Source organism: Schistocerca americana, chromosome 7 (assembly GCF_021461395.2).
Source record: "Schistocerca americana isolate TAMUIC-IGC-003095 chromosome 7, iqSchAmer2.1, whole genome shotgun sequence".
NCBI lineage: Eukaryota > Metazoa > Arthropoda > Insecta > Orthoptera > Acrididae > Schistocerca > Schistocerca americana.
The window spans coordinates 568,143,059-568,161,855 of record NC_060125.1 but is presented as its reverse complement, the minus strand read 5'-3'; the positions used below and the strand labels follow the sequence as shown (position 1 = coordinate 568,161,855).

General features: G+C 41.0%; 1 pseudogene; it reads left to right on the top strand.

Moving 5' to 3' along the window:
• The first annotated feature begins 18,171 nt into the window (after positions 1-18,171).
• LOC124623423 lies at positions 18,172-18,289 on the top strand (annotated as a pseudogene).
• The last annotated feature ends 508 nt before the right edge of the window (positions 18,290-18,797 follow it).

The following is an 18,797-nucleotide window of genomic DNA, read 5'->3' as shown; positions in this document are numbered from 1 at the left end:
AAGATGACTTCGCCGTTGGGGAAGATATCAAGCATGAAAGGATGCAGGTGGTTTTGCAACTTCGATTACTACCACAGGCAGAAGAATGCCTCCCACAGGGAAACACTGCTCGCTCTAGTCTTCCTCCGTGGCGCGCTGCATGTTTCGAGCAGGTGTTGACCTCGAGTACTGCGCTTGTGGAGACAACCATCGATCTAGTGTAGCAAAAATGTGGTTCATCCGAAGAGCCTACACGTTTCCATTGATTGATGGTCGGATCCTGATGAGTCCATACCCACTACAATCATAATGACGATGCCTTTGGTTAACATATGAATACGTAGTTGTGGTTTGCTGCAGGGCTCCATGTTCAACAACGTATGATGAGCGGTGTGCTCCAAAACACTTGTGAATGCATCATCATCGTGATCTTTCAGCACAGATGCTACACATCACCGTCTATCCTACTTTACAGAGCAGACGAGCCTATGAACCCCACGTTCTGTGAAGAGTCATGGACGTCCATCCATTTAACGCCTAGTAGTAGTTTCACTGTCCTTCTACCTCTTCCTGTAGATTCTTGTGCCATCAACATGCGAACATTCGACCATCTTCACCGTTTTCGAGATACTCTTTCACAGGCTCAGCATAATAAGAATATACCCTTTGTGGAAGTTGCTTATCTCAATGGATTTCACCATTCGAAGCCCGTATCTTCACTAGGGCGATCCCCTGTCCGTGGCTGCTCTGCTTATATACTTCTGTTACCACATCACGTGCCCACAACGCCACTAGGTGCGTCCAGCGTCGTGGTGGGCAGTGGCCATAAGCTACTGGCTCATCAATGTACGTTCTACACGAGGTGTCCTAACTGGTAATACATCCACTGCTTCATCCAACACTGAAATTATCTCAATTTCGGTCTCTTTTATCTCTGTTTTAAGTGTGTTAATGTCTGCATGTAACTCAAACTCTTTTACAGACCGTTTTATAATCGACTGTAGATCATCAATGTCTTATGAACCAGGGGGTATTTCCACAACTTCACCACTTTCTAGACGTAGTTCACTGTTTTCCTCAGCGATATAGGAACGGAATTGTCTTCGGTCCCAATAATGCAGTACTCCATTACCCAATGCTTAAACCTTCTGGCGGGAAGTTGCTCATGCTTAGAACATTTGGTCATTCGTTTACAGTCTGAGTGTATGACTTCACATCTGAACCCCAACGGACACAGTGATGTGCATGATGGTAGTTTTTGTGCAATCGTCAGGAAGAACACGAGTCAGAAATGTCCACAGACATATGTATCAAAGCCTTGGTAGTGTTGAAAACTGAGGAACACGTTGTTGGCCAAGTAACGGCGCAGTTCTTCGGGCTTGCATAAATCCCCAAAATCAAAATAGTACACAAGAACGTTAATCCTGTTTTTGAACGTATGCAACCCAGTGAGTTCCAGATGCTAATGTAATAACTGACTTTACAATCCCAAATTCATTAGTTTTCCACGTTATCTTTGGCGTCATATACGATACAGACTCTCCACAATATCTTGGAATGCTGAATTCTTTGAAGGCTTTAAGCAGACCTCGTTCCGTGAGTCATCTGTTGGGCAGCATAGCGAGAAGTTTTTTGTATGAAAACTGCAAGTCCTTTTTTGTGCAGTTTTAAATACAGTCCTTTTCCAACAGCGACAGTTTCCATCATTCTGTTATGTCTCTTCACCTCCCCAAGTTTCTCTTTATGCACCTCGCACCTTTTCACTGTTAGGGCTATTGCTGCTGCCCCGCTTGGTAAAGACGCAATATCTAATGTGCTGCAAGTGCAGAAATAGGGAATGTGGTGATTCTATCAGATGTCTTAAGGTTCTGGTAGAAACATGGACATCTCGACCAATCTTCTTCTACCTGCCTTCTGCGTGAAAGAATAGTTACCCACTGATAACGCAAATGCTGCAATACATTTCCCTATGCCGACACCCCCTCTTCTATGTATTTGCTTGGCTTTACCAGCTAAAATTTGATCAGCAGCGTGAACGTCTGCCAAACCTTTGTTTGCAACATTACTGAAATATATTCCTTGCAGGCATTGTCCAGTATATTAATCCCAGTACCGTCATGTGCTAGCTGCTTTTGCAGCTTCGTTCCATGTCTGCAGTAGTTACATCCAGGTGCACTTTTTGAGGTTATATACGAAATCAGAAGCGTTCACCCAACAACTGTGCAGTGATAGGAAGCCGAGTACTTTAATTAAAGCCTTGATCCCTCGACGTCTTATAACAGTTTCAGTTTAGACCTTCTCTTTAATTCTTCTGTGTAAAAACTCCCAGCAATTTCTTGACCTTCTTAGTCCTGTTAGATGTCAGTTCTTGGGTGGGTTTCTTGCCCTTTGGAAACTGTAAATATCTCTTTTGACGTTTGGTAGGTAATATTTCTCAAACTCAGTCTTGTAGTTTGAGGTACATAGGAAATCACCTACATTAAATATCTGCTTGCAAGGATCTAGAATTATAATGTGATTGTATACTGTATTTAGAAGCACCTTATCTCGAACATCTATCGGTTTCATTTTCATCGTACAATGTTTAGTTCAGTGATACTGCCCACTAGCAATTTGTACAATCCGTGAAGATTAAATTGCATCCACATATAGTTTTTTGTCATTCTGTTCAAATGTTCCACAATACTCGTTTTCATGTAGGGGAATATCGAGCAGTGGCATAGTACATACCGATCTATTACCATCCTCAAATACTTATAGTAAAATTCGCTTCTAGGGTCATTTTGGATGTTTAAGGGACATCTCACCCCATCTTCATGAACTGTTCAAATATTCCTTCAGTTTAATTTCCAGTCTGTGCTTTCACAGATAGGGCGCAGGAAAATATGGAATATGTATCTATAGCTGTTAAAATATATTTGAAACCTTTATTCACTCGTCAATAGTGCCTCAAACAGACCCATATGAGATCTGACCGCCAAAAATCATCCGAACCCCATATTAACATATCTACGCAGGAATATTTTGCTAGACGCTTTGTGGGGCCTACCATCTCATAGTTGTTATTCAATAATGCACCTTTCTTGAAGGTCCAAAATGATTGACTTTCTTTCATTCATGTGAACTATATTCCCTGTTGCATCTGATGCCATAAGCAGTCGTAGCTGTTCTATTATTTCGATGGTTTCAGCGTAATACATATACTCCAGAAATCGGATGTTCATTCTTTTATGCTGGATGTCAGTAGCTTCACCTGCGCTGTGTATACAAGCTAATGTAGGTCTAATAGTAATCTTGTATTTCCTACTGTCTGTTTTTTTTATTCTTCCATCTGGGTTGTTGTTTTGGCCTATGTGCTTAGTCATGTGTCATATTTCAACATATATTTTTATCTCTTTTAGCAAATACTTGTCAGGGTTCGAAATTTTTAAGAATATTAGACCCACTAAACTATGTGTACGTCGAAATTCTTTGTCCTCATTCTGTAGTGCATGCTTGGTAAAATATATAGGACGCTTACCCAGCTTAAGCGATTATCCTTATTGACCACATACGTCACATCTAATTCATTGACACTGTGAATAATAAAGTAACCGATAATAATATATCCTTCTTCTTCTTCTTCTTTTCCTCCTCCTCCTCCTCCTCCTCCTCCTCCTCCTCCTCCCCTTCCGTCTCCAACTATTATATTTGAGAGCCGTTTAAGATTTACAGCTAAGGGCTTAAATGTTTCCTAATTAAAGGAATCGTAGTTTCCAATGAATATCCTTCCATTCCTTGATGTCTTTGCATTTCGTAGACATTCTGTTGTGTACTAAACTGATTTCAAAATAGTATGCAGCATACACAGTCTCACAAGCTTAAACATGTTAAAGCAAAAGGTTTTCTTATGATGCATCTCAAATTCCTTCAATACAGTCAACCTTTGTCTTTACTACATTGATTAACTTCAGAATGGTTCTACAGCTTTCCTCCTGAAAATATATTTCCGTAATGTTTGCAAGAGGAGTTTTTTAATATTTTCTAATGTTTCTTCGATTTCATGGATTTTTATGGTTGCCATTTTCATAGCATCTCCCAACATTTCAATTTTCATAGTACAGAATTTAAGGTATTTGTTAATTTTTTGATTTCCACAGTATAACTTTTAAGATATCCATTTGTTATTTCAATTTTTGTATCAATGTATCAATTTGGCCCATGTTTTGTTATTTCCGAATTGGTGAATGACATGTGTCTTATTCACACAATTATATACTGATACACAATCCTTGAAACAAAGGCCTGGAAGTTTCATCTGTATGACACATCATCCAATATTCTTGTTTTATCAGTAACTGAAAACTCGTACTATGTGTAATCCCAACTGTTCTGCCACAGGGTAGAAAAGGGGATGAAATTAAAATTTTTCTTAAGTTCAGACTAGCACTGCTACAGACGACAACAAGCATTAGTGGTGTTATAGCAATGCTGTGAAAAGAAACAATCAACACTGTAAATCCTTTGTGGACATGAGCACATGTTGCTACATCATCACCAATCACCAGCCACAAATTACGCATTCAGCAAGATGTCCACTGAGAGAGAGAGAGAGAGAGAGAGACAGAGATACATTCGGCAGCTATTGTTACATGGAAGAACAAGCTGTACCTCTGATGCAGTAACACCTATCAGAGACCTGACAGTGCAGTAAATAGTCTATAACAAGCTGTTAAGCAGACACAGTTGAGCGAGAGCTACTGACCAATAGTAAAGAAAGAGGTAGCATTTAGTTATAATGAAAAGAGCCTCACCCCATCGCCTCCTACTCATCTCCATAAACACCACAGTTGTCCAGCTCTGAATTCAGTTGGTCATTATGATGACTGATGCTCATATCAAAGAACATGATTTGATGATTATTATGGTGTAGTGACAACTGTCTATTAGATGCTCCATCACTTCTGGTTAACACATTGCTTGCTGTTCCCAAGATGATGCATCCAAATAACTACAAACAGCCACTCGTGTGAGCCCACATTGGCTACCATCTACAACATTGATGATGGGGAGACTGAGGGTCTTCCTACACCAGAACATCTCATGGTTCTTACTGTACAAACATTGTCACCGTTGGGTGAGAAGGTGATCTGGTGTAGCTGTTCCTGATCATTGTTGCAGGTACTTTCAGATGTCAAGACCCACCAATCCAGTGAGGCCACAATCATCTGACTACATGACATTTCACAGTGCAGGAGATCCCAATGGGCCCCTGTGTGTCATTGTCATCTTCCAGAGTGGGATCTGAGATGCTCTAACAGAGCATAGGGGCATAATCCCACATTACAGCTCCACCTTCCAGATGGCAGCCCGCAAGAGTTTGATCAGATTGCTGGAAGAGCTGCGTGGCCAGCTGAAAGAATAACAGGAGTGAGCAGAATTTAGCTGTGTTACTGGCACACAGTGTCAGACGATGATGAGAAGAAGACACAGACTGTAAATCTGAATGAATAAATCTGAACTTGCAGATCATGTTCTGTTAGGGCCGAAAGATGCTCTGCAGGATCCACAACACCATGCTGACAATGTAGAATGTAGAGGCGTCTCTGCTTGGCGGCCTTATACAGCAATCCCAACATATTGTTATAAATTCACTGAATATCGTGTCAGTTCTTGCATGCACTTGATAAATGTGTTTTAAACTCACATTTTCCTACTAGAAAGCGATAATAAGGTTTACATTATCCTTTGACAGCAGCTTCAGACTTTGTAGCATACTGTGCTTAAACAAAACACCAGTATGATGGCTGAAACAAATGTATTTCCATATTTGATCCAGATTTTCCACTGCCGCTAAGCTAATTATAAATACACTGCTAGGCTTTGATTTTTCTGATGTTAGGACATCACCAGTTTCTCTGAATGTTGTGTGTGTTACACAGTCAGTGCCATGCAATATCTCCAGCAATAGCTGTTATCTGAGCTGAAATAATGTTTTTTTTGGAAATACATACTTATGCTCCATGTGGATCCCTTCAGGAAATGTTTGCAATGACATAATAACATTCGTCTTGTGACAGTGAGATAGGCCAAGTGTTATAGCTCATATATTATTGCAGAGGAGTGAGCTATTCTTCTTTTTCTTCTGGTTTACACTGATTGTGCGATAGATCTCACACTCATCTGTCCTGGCTATCTTCGGTATTTCGTGGATATTTTACCGGAAGTCTGATGGGGAGAATCCCATCTTACAGACCCTACACGCCAACTTGAATAGTCGTTTGGCAGGCAGTTTCCTAAGACATTTTAGAAATTCCGAGGGAATGTTGTGTATTACTTCTGCCTTATTTGATCGCAAGTCTTTAAAAGTATGTAATTGGATTGCACAATCCACAGCTGTAACACTTTGTTTTTATTAAAGATGATTGATTTCAGTCAGGATTCTGACCACCCTTTGGTCACCTGTACCGAAACGAGACTAACCAAATAACAGGTGTGTAGAATTATTATATAATGCAACTTACTGAATATTATTCTTCACGGGTATGTACTTTACACGCTGAGTGTCACATATTTTTACAAGATGACACTTACAAAAACGTATTAAGCTATGCATTGCACGATTGCAATACCCAGTGAAACTCTTGTAATGTTTCATTCTTAATACGGCTGCTCATGTCTAACAGCCGTCTCATATAAACATGAAACATGTTTGTGCCATTCCTGTTCTCTCGTTTTGAACTAAATTGCCCATAGAGCTTATATTAGAGGCTCTAGACATTCCATAGATATATGTCTATCCATATAGACTGCCTACCAACAAGTAAAAGATGTAATAATCCACATAAATTCAACTGACCATTGAATGAACTAAGCTTTCAATTACTTATTTCTTCGTTAGTTAGTGTTAATTACGCAATTAGGTTATTGTAGTTCCATCAATGAAAACATCAAAACAAAGCAAACGTGAATACATACCAATAATACAAGCAAGTCAGCTAATAATTCTACAGTTCATTAGGTAAGCGATAATATGATCTATATCATCATAGTTTCATAAGCCAAACATAACCTTTGGCTTATGAAACTATGATGATAACAAATGCTTAAAAATGTTTGCAACACTGTATGCCAAGTCCGATGGAAAAAATTAAAATATTTACTACATCTTTTTTTGAAAATTTCCTTTGACAGTTACAAAGACTAAATTATTTTAAGGAACGATTATATCACTGTTAAGCAAGTGCACATCGTGCAGAACTTGCTTCGCAAGGAGGTCCACGAACTCGTTTTCTTGGACGCATTGTGCAGGTACCCACAGAATGTACCACTAAGTTCATACCACTGTAGCACAAGCGCCTACTGTATTATGCTCATTAGATGCATTTGTTGGCTTTACTTGCTGTTGAGATATTGAGAGCCGATAGTACACATAACGAGTGAGACACGATCGCGATCTCGTTCACTCCTAACAGTCTGATGAACTGGAGTGAGTCCACAATGAGCATTGCTTCTGCCGCAAACACCATCATTTTATGAGGGAGAGTGTACCAGTGTCAAGTGTTAATGTGAAAGTAACGTTACACGTGAGATACATTTCGTAGCAGGAGAAGCAGATTAAGTAATATATCACAAGGATATAACAGATATACTTACTCATACTGCCCAATACGTGTGATGTGCTAGCGGCTATGACCCATCAGTCAACATATTTGCACAGTGTGCGTGACACATGGTACGTTTTAGCAAGTCAGTGGCAAGTGTCTTAGGTAGAATGACTGCTAATAAACCATTCGGTTAGTTATATTTGAAGGTTTAAATTTTGTGCCGCACATTCACATCACGCCAATGCTTCATTTCTGTAATAATGATTGTATTGTTCAATATGTAATTTGTTGATCATTTAGTTGATAACCGCGTTAGAACATATGTACTGAAGCATTGACAATTTTCTAGATACTGTTTCTTTTAACGTAATACTTTTTTGATTTGTATAACAAAAGTCACTAAAGTCTAATCCACAATATAAAGGCTGTACAGTTTTTGATTGGTTTGTTAGATTTTGTAACATACAGTTTTCCTGGGGGGGAATGTACACGTAAATTGTAGTACAATGTAGAATAAAAGTACATAAAGTTTTGATTGTAATGCTACTTAGCACATATATTGACAGTTCGAGACACCCTGTCTGATCTATAAAGAGTAAGAGAGTAGATCGCTAACTCAGAAACTTGACGATATCATGCTATAAGCAAGTTGTACTATGACTGAAAGTAAGTGTGATTGTGGTTGTAACACACGATCTTTCTTTACCCTGCTTACGCTTGTACTGCCACATATTCGTTAAGATGTAAGTAATCAAAGATTACTTTTAACAGATATTGATATCTGGTATTCACAAACAATTTATTTAAAAAAATTAGATGTAAGTGGTTATGGTGTTAATGGTGCCGTATTGCATTACTTATTTTCTCTTTTCTCTTAGTAAAATAAATTCAGTGCTCTTGTTTGCTTGTATACCCACGATCTGCTAGTAGATGACAGTTGATCGAAACTATTCACTATGAAAAAAATGTAATACCTTGGTGTGGTAATGTTATAAGAAGATAAGTTAAAAATTTGGTTCAAGAGCTTCAAGGAATGACACTGTGTGTATAATTCTTCAATTTTAATCTATCGTGCTATGTAAACTAGTGCTAATAGTAAGTAGATTGCATGTAAAAATTTAAAATGGTATATAATTTGTGATCGATAATGAGCAATGGAGAAGTTTCTGAAATAGATGACATAGTAAGACCAGCGTGTATGGATGCGAATAACTGAGAACCCACTCCATCTTGCCGCTCACTACACATTTCGGGTGTAAGAGAGGAACACGCGGTGGATGTCACGTTTTGGAAAGGGCCTGCAAGAGCTGTGAAAAACAGAAGACCTCGTGAGGACTCCTCGCCGTGAGTCCCGCCCGAGAGAAACCAGGATACGATGATGCAAATAATGCGAAACTCTACCACTGCCATATATTTCGTACCACTGTAACTAAATACAAGCAAGTGCACACTATAGGGCAAGTATACACGTTTCCTTAATATCAGGTAGCATATCAGGAAACCAGTAGCATGTGTCACGAAGAACCGGAGCATAAATGCTTTGGTGTAACGAACATTCTGCGGGGTGAACAGTTCTGAGTTAGAATTGGATATTATCTGTGACTTTTTTTGATAACCTTTTTGTTGGTGGAATTCATTTTGCTGTTTTACTTTTATTTTTGTCATTTAAATGACTGTAGTAGCAGCGTTAAGGCTTACTTTTGATTACAAGTACCTGACCATAGATGTCGGAAAGCGCTTCTGGCGTTTCTAGAATTTTCCACTGTTCTCATTGTTGTGAGACATAAAGTTGTGCCTTGTGTAGCATTCTTAATTATTACGACCTCTACATACTTAAGTGCAGCATAACATACTAAAACATTCTGCACATACAGAGTTTATTGGTTAGTAAAATTCTGTATATTTTTTAAAACTAGTTTCGCTATGTGCCGTCAGTCGTGCACCATCACAGATCTCGAAACGGAAGGACTTCCACTATAGAACGCGTGATATTCGCAGATGGACTGAATTTCCTTTATGTATTAACAGTTACCCTGTCTTCAAAAAGAAAATTTCATGTTGGTTGCCAATAGTTTCTATTTCAAACTGTTTTTCACTTGTAACTCGTTTTCGCTGATACTTCTTAATCTGATTTCACTTACCGATTACTGCTGCATAGCAGGGTAATAATGTAACAGATACACTATTAACTACAGTATTAACAAGATTTTCTTGAGAACACCACTTTCGAATTAGAACAGAATATTTCTTCCTAGGTGCATGACCACATTGTATGTTAGAAAAGTTTTTCACATTTGGGAAAACCTTACTTTTTCCCAGTCATTTCTGTAGCTTCAGGAAAAGACTGCAGCAGACATAAAATCTATGCTTTCAGTTGAAAAGGGAATAAAAAAATATATTAAACTTACATTACAGGACTGACGAAAGTTTGAAAAGTGTTCCAACGCACAATCCTCTATCCTAATAGAAGATAAATTCGCAATTAAGTGTTGTTGTGGTCTTCAGTCCTGAGACTGGTTTGATGCAGCTCTCCATGCTACTCTATCCTGTGCAAGCTTCTTCATCTCCGAGTACCTGCTGCAGCCTACATCCTTCTGAATCTGCTTAGTGTATTCATCTCTTGGTCTCCCTCTACGATTTCTACCCTCCACGCTACCTCCAATACTAAACTGGTGATCCCTCGATGTCTCAGAACATGTCCTACCAACCGATTCCATCTTCTAGTCAAGTTGTGCGACAAGCTCCTCTTCTCCCCAATTCTATTCAATACCTCCTCATTAATTATGTGATCTACCCATCTAATCTTCAGCATTCTTCTGTAGCACCACATTTTGATAGCTTCTATTCTCTTCTTGTCCTAACTATCGTCCACGTTTCACTTCCATACATGGCTACACTCCATACAAATACTTTCAGAAACGACTTCCTGACATTTAAAGCTATATTCGATGTTAACAAATTTCTCTTCTTCGGAAACGCTTTCCTTGCCATTGCCAGTCTACATTTTATATCCTCTCTACTTCGACCATCGTCCGTTATTTTGCTACCCAAATAGCAAAACTCCTTTACTACTTTAAGTGTCTCATTTCCCAATCTAAATCCCTCAGCATCGCCCGACTTAATTCGACTACATTCCATTATTCTCGTTTTGCTTTTGTTGATGTTTATATTATACCCTCCTTTCAAGACACTGTCCATTCCGTACAGCTGCTCTTCCAAGTCCTTTGCTGTCTCTGACAGAATTACAATGTCATCGGCAAACCTCAAAGTTTTTATTTCTTCTCCATGGATTTTAATACCTACTCCGAACTTTTATTTTGTTTCCTTTATTGCTTGCTCAATATACAGATTGAATAACATCGGGGATAGGCTACAACCCTGTCTCACTCCCTTTCCAAACCACTGCTTCCCTTTCATGCCCCTCGACTCTTACAACTGCCATCTGCTTTCTATACAAATTATAAATAGCCTTTCGCTCCCTGTAATTTACCCCTGCCAACTTCAGAATTTGTAAGAGAGTATTCCAATCAACATTGTAAAAAGCTTTCTCTAAGTTTACAATTGCTAGAAACGTAGGTTTGCCTTTGCTTAATCTTTCTTCTAAGATAAGTCGTAGGGTCAGTATTGCCTCACGTGTTCCAACATTTCTACGGAATCCAAACTGATATTCCCCGAGGTCGGCTTCTATCCGTTTTTCCATTCGTCTGTGAAGAATTCGCGTTAGTATTTTGCAGCTGTGACTTATTAAACTGATAGTTCGGTAATTTTCACATCTGTCAACACCTGCTTTGTTTGGGATTAAAATTATTATATTCTTCTTGAAGTCTGAGCGTATTTCGCCTGTCTCATACATCTTGCTCACCAAAATGTAGAGTTTTGTCAGGACTGGCTCTCCCAAGGCTGTCAGTAGTTCTAATGGAATGTTGTCTACTCCGGGGGCCTTGTTTCGACTCAGGTCCTTCAGTGCTCTGTCAAACTCTTCACGCAGTATCGTATCTCCCATTTCATCTTCATCTACATCCTCTTCCATTCCCATAATATTGTCCTCAAGTGCATCGCCCTTGTATAGATCCTCTATATACTCCTTCCACCTTTCTGCTTTCCCTTCTTTGCTTAGAACTGGGTTTCCATCTGAGCTCTTGATATCCATGCAAGTGGTTCTCCTTTCTCCAAAGGTCTCTTTAATTTTCCTGTAGGCAGTATCTATCTTACCCCTAGTGAGATAAGCGTCTACATCCTTACATTTGTCCTCTAGCCATCCCTGCTTAGCCATTTTGCCCTTCCTGTCGATATCATTTTTGAGACGTTTGTATTCCTTTTTGCCTGCTTCATTTACTGCATATTTATATTTTCTCCTTTCATCAATTAAATTCAATATTTCTTCTGTTACCCAAGGATTTCTACTAGCCCTCGTCTTTTTACCTATTTGATCCTCTGCTGCCTTCACTATTTCATCCCTCAAAGCTACCCATTCTTCTTCTACTGCATTTCTTTCCCCCCATTCCTGTCAATTGTTCCCTTATGCACTCCCAGAAACTCTGTACAACCTCTGGTTCTTTCAGTTTATCCAGGTCCCATCTCCTTAAATTCCCACCTTTTTGCAGTTTCTTCAGTTTTAATCTACAGTTCATAACCAATAGATTGTGGTCAGAGTCCACATCTGCCCCTGGAAATGTCTTTTACAATTTAAAACCCGGTTCCTAAATCTCCGTCTTACCATAATATAATCTATCTGATACCTTTTAGTATCTCCAGGGTGCTTCCATGTATACAACCTTCTTTTATGATTCTTGAACCAAGTGTTAGCTATGATTAAGTTATGCTCTGCGCAAAATTCTACAAGGCGGCTCCCTCTTTCATTTCTTAGCCCCAATCCATATTCACCTACTATGTTTCCTTCTCTCCCTTTTCCTACTCTCGAATTCCAGTCACCCATGAGTATTAAAGTTTCGTCTCCCTTCACTACCTGGATAATTTCTGTTATCTCATCATACATTTGGTCAATTTCTTCGTCATCTGCAGAGCTAGTTGGCATATAAGCTTGTACTACTGTAGTAGGCGTGGGCTTCGTGTCTATCTTGGCTACAATAATGCGTTCACTATGCTGTTTATAATAGCTTAGCCGTACTCCTATTTTTTATTCATTATTAAACCTACTCCTGCATTACCCCTATTTGATTTTGTATTTATAACCCTGTATTCACCTGACCAAAAGTCTTGTTCCTCCTGCCACCGAACTTCACTAATTCCCACTATATCTAACTTTAACCTATCCATTTCCCTTTTTAAATTTTCTAACCTACCTGCCCGATTAAGGGATCTGACATTCCACGCTCCGATCCGTAGAACGCCAGTTTTCTTTCTCCTGATAACGACGTCCTCTTGAGTAGTCCCCGCCCGGAGATCCGAATGGGGGACTATTTTACCTCCGGAATATTTTACCCAAGAGGACGCCATCATCATTTAATCATGCAGTAAAGCTGCATGCCCTCGGGAAAAATTACGGCTGTAGTTTCCCCTTGCTTTCAGCCGTTCGCAGTACCAGCACAGCAAGGCCATTTTGGTTAGTGTTACACGGCCAGATCAGTCAATCATCCAGATTGTTGCCCCTGCAACTACTGAAAAGGCTGCTGCCCCCCTTCAGGAACCACACGTTTGTCTGGCCTCTCAACAGATACCCCTCCTTTGTGGTTGCACCTACGGTACGGCTATCTGTATCGTTGAGGCACGCAAGCCTCCCCACCAACGGCAAGGTCCATGGTTCATTGGGGGGGGGGGGGTCTGTAGCTTCAGGAAAAGACTGCAGCAGACATAAAATCTATGCTTTTAGTTGATAAGGGAATAAAAAATATATTAAACTTACATTACAGGACTGATGAAAAGTGTTCCAATGCACAATCCTCTATCCTAATAGAAGATAAATACACAATTAAGTAATAACACTAATAACAATGTTAATAGCAACGCTGATATTAGACCATTTATATCGAAACACAACCTTCTACACACACACACACATACACACACACACACACACTCGCACGCGAGCTCGTAGTTTCGGCTGCCGTATGTAAAAGAGCACTAGTTTGGCAATTCAGTTATACCCTCGTGTCTTCCTATTTACCATCAGCACATACTGAGAACGAAAATAAAATTTCGAATTTAGGAAGGAGATAAGAAAGGTAGATTTTATTTCCAATTAGGTTTGTTTAATTATATCTGTATACTCATGCGAAAATTTCTATAATCTCGTCGAAAGTGCTGTTTTCGGGTTTTCTTCCAATTTTTTACCTCAGTATTTTTGGTTGGACATAATTTTTATCCATTATGTTTAATTTATACTTTTCATTCTCTAGATGGAGTCAGCGAGTAGTGATGCCCACAAAGTCAAATAGAAGGAGAGCTGGTAATGAGGCAGAGGAAGTCAGAAATATGAATATTTCGGACGGGTTACCAACCACGGCATTTTCAGTACTACCAAGGGAATCGTCCCAAAAAGTTGGTCGGAACTGGAGGATGGGAACTATTTTAAGTGAATACGCCAAAGAGAAAAAACTGAAAGTCTGTTTTGTACACGAATGTGCATTTGTTTATGTGAATAGAAACTGAAGTCAACGACCGGTCGTCATGTGCCGTTTAGGGTGATGGTCCATGATCAGGAACAGAGCTGTCAACGTAGCAAGTTTTAATGTTTTTCTTAATTTGTATAACGAATTGGTAGATGCAGCCACACGCTTTAAAAATACAGGTGTGGACAAAAATATGGAAACACCACAAACACAACACATCAGCATGCCCAGTACGGTGTAGGAAAACCGTTGGCACTCAAGTTAGTCTCGGAATGGATAAAAACACCTTCTGCGTTGTTTTCAAGGGAATCCTACACATTTCTTCCTGCAACATAGTGGCCAGTTCAGATAACGATTTCGAAATCAGTAGTGACCACTCGTTCTTGTGTCCAAAGTAGACCAAAAAGACTCAATAACAATGAGATCTGCTGACTGTTGTTGCCAGGAGAGATGTGAAATTCATCCTCGTGTTCACTAAACGAGTCATTGATGTTGTGAGCTGTGTCAACAGGAACTCTGTCGCCTTGTAACAAAGCAACAGCATTGGTGAACAAAAAAATGTATCACGGGATAGAACTGACCATCCAGAATGGTAACATAATACTTGACAATATTGCTAACTTCCCGAGTAATCATGGGGTCCGTGGAATAACACAATATGGCTGCCCAAATCATCACCGAACCTCTGCCATATTTCATTCTTGCAGTGTAACTCGGCCAGAAGTTTAAACAGCGTGAAATAAGAAACAACCTACGAAATTACTTTCTTCCATTGCTCCATGGTCACGTTTGGTAGTTACAGGACTTTATATCACTCATGACTGGTTTTTGAATACCACACTCGCTGCAGTTCACTGCTTGTGGAGCTTCTTTCGTGCTGTTTTGGCACTGACAGAGTTCGTCAAATGGGACATTCAGTTTGGCAGTGAATTTTGCAGCTGTCGTGCCCGTATTTGCCGTCAAAATCCTCTTCACTGACCGTCCGTCACGATCATTCAGTACGCCGATGTGACTTAGCGCATGATGTTTCTGCGCTTGCTCTGTATGTAGCATAAATCTTTGATGCGTTACCTATTGAAATACAAAACACTTCGGCTATCTTGGTTACGGAAACACCCACTACACAAAGGCCAACAATTTTCCCATGTTCGAATTCACTTACCTCCGCCATAATGCTCTCACTACTAGACGAGACACTGTTCTGACTAACAGCGGCAATGTACTGAGGACGTTACACAGATGCCGTTCATGATCCAATGTAGTGTTGCCAGTTAGCCAACACTACGCACACTAATTGAGAGAGGAGGCCGAAATGCACGCGTTAAACTCACGCAGGCTGGCGTGAGGTCTGAAACAGGATACGGAATGAATGCTATAAAGAAAAGTACGTAGTTGCTGGCATACTTAACTTTAATCCATCATTTGTATACATCGTTCTTGACGGTACGGTATAAATAATAGCAACTGTTAATGGCGGCTTGCTAGGTCGTAGCCATTGACTTAGTTGAAGGCTATGCGAACTACGGCAAATGAGAGAGGCTTCGTCAGTGTTGCATCGGTAGCTAAGTCGTCCGTACAACTGGGGCGAGTGCTAGTACGTATCTCGAGACCTGCCGTGTGGTGGCGCTCGGTCTGCTATCACTGACAGTGGCGACACGCGGGTCCGACGTATAGTAGCGGACCGCGGCCGATTAAAAAGGCTACCACCTAGCAAGTGTGGTGTCTGGCGGTGACACCACATCCAATATAACGCCACAAACGGCAGGCTTGTCTAGCACCGGCACATATGTTCAAGAATGCATTTCTTCCTCTGTTCCCTTATTTTTGTCCACCTCCTGTAATTTTACAAGATTTTTACCGGTAACAGTTAGTGCACCTATGGACATTTACCGTGTTTTAAAAATTAAGTGCTTATCTCAGCTCGCCGCTGCATCTTCACAGGAAATGTGTGCAGTGAGTATATTTCGCTCTGTTTGCTGCAGATACATTTGACAACAAGGGCCCAGCCAAAGGGGTGGGGGAGGTTGAGGGGGTGTGGACCCCTCTATCGTCTAAATGAAACGTCACTCGACCTAGCTGTCGTGCAATCAGATTGAAAGATCAGATTTTTCCACTTGTGTTATTGCAAATTTAAAAACGTCTACGAAGTACTACAACAGCCTAATTAACTACCTGTGGCAGTTTAACGTTAGCACTGAAGTCTCTATTTGGACACTGGTAGAGCTTGGGGGCTACAATATTTCAGTACTTAACAAGGAAGCGGAGCGTTATACATCATTACAAATAGCATTAAACTGAAATTAGTGCTTAAAAATGCTCCTGGATTTGCTTGTGTCGCCCAAAAATTAAGATGATCAACAAAAATATGGCTCACACGGCAACGGTTGCATTTTTTTTAAATTTTGTTCAAAATTCTATCATTTGTAGCCCAAATGTCAAAATGTCACCCAATCTGCTGACCCGAACATTTCTCAGTTGTGAAAACCAGTTCCGAAACGGAGTAATCGGAGGGGGTTTGTGAGAGCAGAAGTGTATCTGATGACAGCACACACTATAATTCATTCTTTCCCAAAAGATTTTTTCAGCGGGTTGCTCGAAATCGTTCAAGCCGACGAGAATTTTTAAGATAATTTTATAGACCAAACGCTACTTGTATAAAGCCCTCCCGAAAGCAAATTATATATACAAAATTAAAAAATAAATAAACGTGCTTTCAGAATAAATAACAAACGTGAGCCATTTTAAGGTCCTCTTCTCTCCCCCCCCCCCCCCCCCCCCCCTCCCGGCCCACTGTTTGACAAAATCCTAAATCCTGTTACGTCCTTATGGTAAGTGCAAGAAACCTCAACACAGAATTTCTCTTTGCGCAGATCGGAGATAATAGCCCTTAAACGACTCTTGTACTTTAATTATTATTGAACTACCGCGTCTGCTGAATTAGAAGCTCTTCGAAACAACTACTGGTCTGAGCTCGCTATGAATATATTCATACGCACTTAGGGATGCCAGCCGGCCGCAAATAAATCAACGCAAATAACGGGCGACGCGTCTCATCACGGCAATTCAGACTTTCGATAATGCTCCAGAGGTCTAAAAGAGCGCGGCGCTGGCCGGCGACGGCTGGCTATCCGGGTGGAAAAGGCGCGCTTTCTAAATTTTCTGGCGTAACGTTACCTGCGCAGGGTCGCGGCCGCTTAACTGCTTGTTTGCGCTGACAGCGGGAGAAATATGGCCGCCGTCCGTGCAATTTGGCCCCCGCACATTCTTGCGCCTCCGCAATTATCGAAGCATCGGCTCGGCTTGAGCCGCAGCCTTCGGCAACGCTCGGTCTCTCTCCGGCGGCTCCCAGACCACGCCGGCAGCAATCTGCGCAGCGTCGGAAGTCGCAATTGCCGCCTCTGTTACGTACTCCGCGGGCTTTCTCCAGGTCGCAAATGCTAACCAGATTCGGTGCACCTGCGAGGAAAGGTAGCGAACTTGCTGAAATCTCGAACAGTAAGGCAGGTTTCAGACACAGGCTAACGATGTGTTCGACGTCTGCTGATTAAAAGAGGATGACGGTTCGGATGATAGGACATTTGCTGATTCACCAAGGAAATGTTAATTTGGTAATGGTGGGAGGTATGGGGTGGGGTGCGAGGGTGAGTGAGTGGAGGGGTGGGGTGGGGGGAGGCGAATACGAGGATGATTTCATAACTCTGGTAAATTTCAATGAAGGAATGGAAATTATTGTTGCTGCTTTGTGGTTGGTAAACTTGATAGTTTAACAAAGATTATATATAAAATGTCAACAACATACCGTGAACACAAGCTGCGATAAGGTCGCGAGTTGAACAGTGAGCCGAATATAGAATAAATTTCCTTTACTTCATTTCTTTGGTCACAAATTTTTTGTCATCAGACTACCGGTTTCGGTCTGCAATGACCATCTTCAGGTGTGTTTTGTAAAAATATGTCTTAATATACTGGAAAAGCAGTGCTGCTGGCAAGATGACTCTTGCATATACTATTATTTACATATGTGTGATGACGGTGGTGGCAACGGCCTTGCCGCAATGGATACACCGGTTCCCGTAGGATCACCGCAGTTAAGCGCTGTCGGGCATGGCTGGCACTTGGATGGGTGACCATCCTGGGTGCCATGAGCTGTTGACATTTTTCGGGGTGCACTCAGGCTCGTGATGCCCACTGAGGAGCTATTCGACCGAACAGTAGCGGCTCCGGTCAGAAAAAAACATCATAACGACCGGGAGAGTGGCGTGCTGCCCACACGCCCCACCTATCCGCATTCTCATCTGAGGATGACACGGCGGTCGGATGGCGCCGATGGGTCACTTGTGGCCTGAAGACGGAGTGTTTGTTTTGACGAGGCTAGCGCTGACTTCGTGTTTAGCATCTGATGATGCCATTATGGCTCCGGTACGCCCATCATTGAAGACCAGTTAATTCTGGGTTAATGAATTTAAACGTGGTCGGACAAGCACCGGAAACGAAGCGAGCTCGGACGTCCAATTGAGATCACCATAGTAGGAACCATTGACGAAAACCATGATATGGTAACGCAATATCGCCGAATAAAAATTTGTGAGATTTCTGAGACTGGAAGCATCTCAACTGAGCGAGTGCATGATATCCTGCACAGAGAATTGGCTATGAAAAAAAC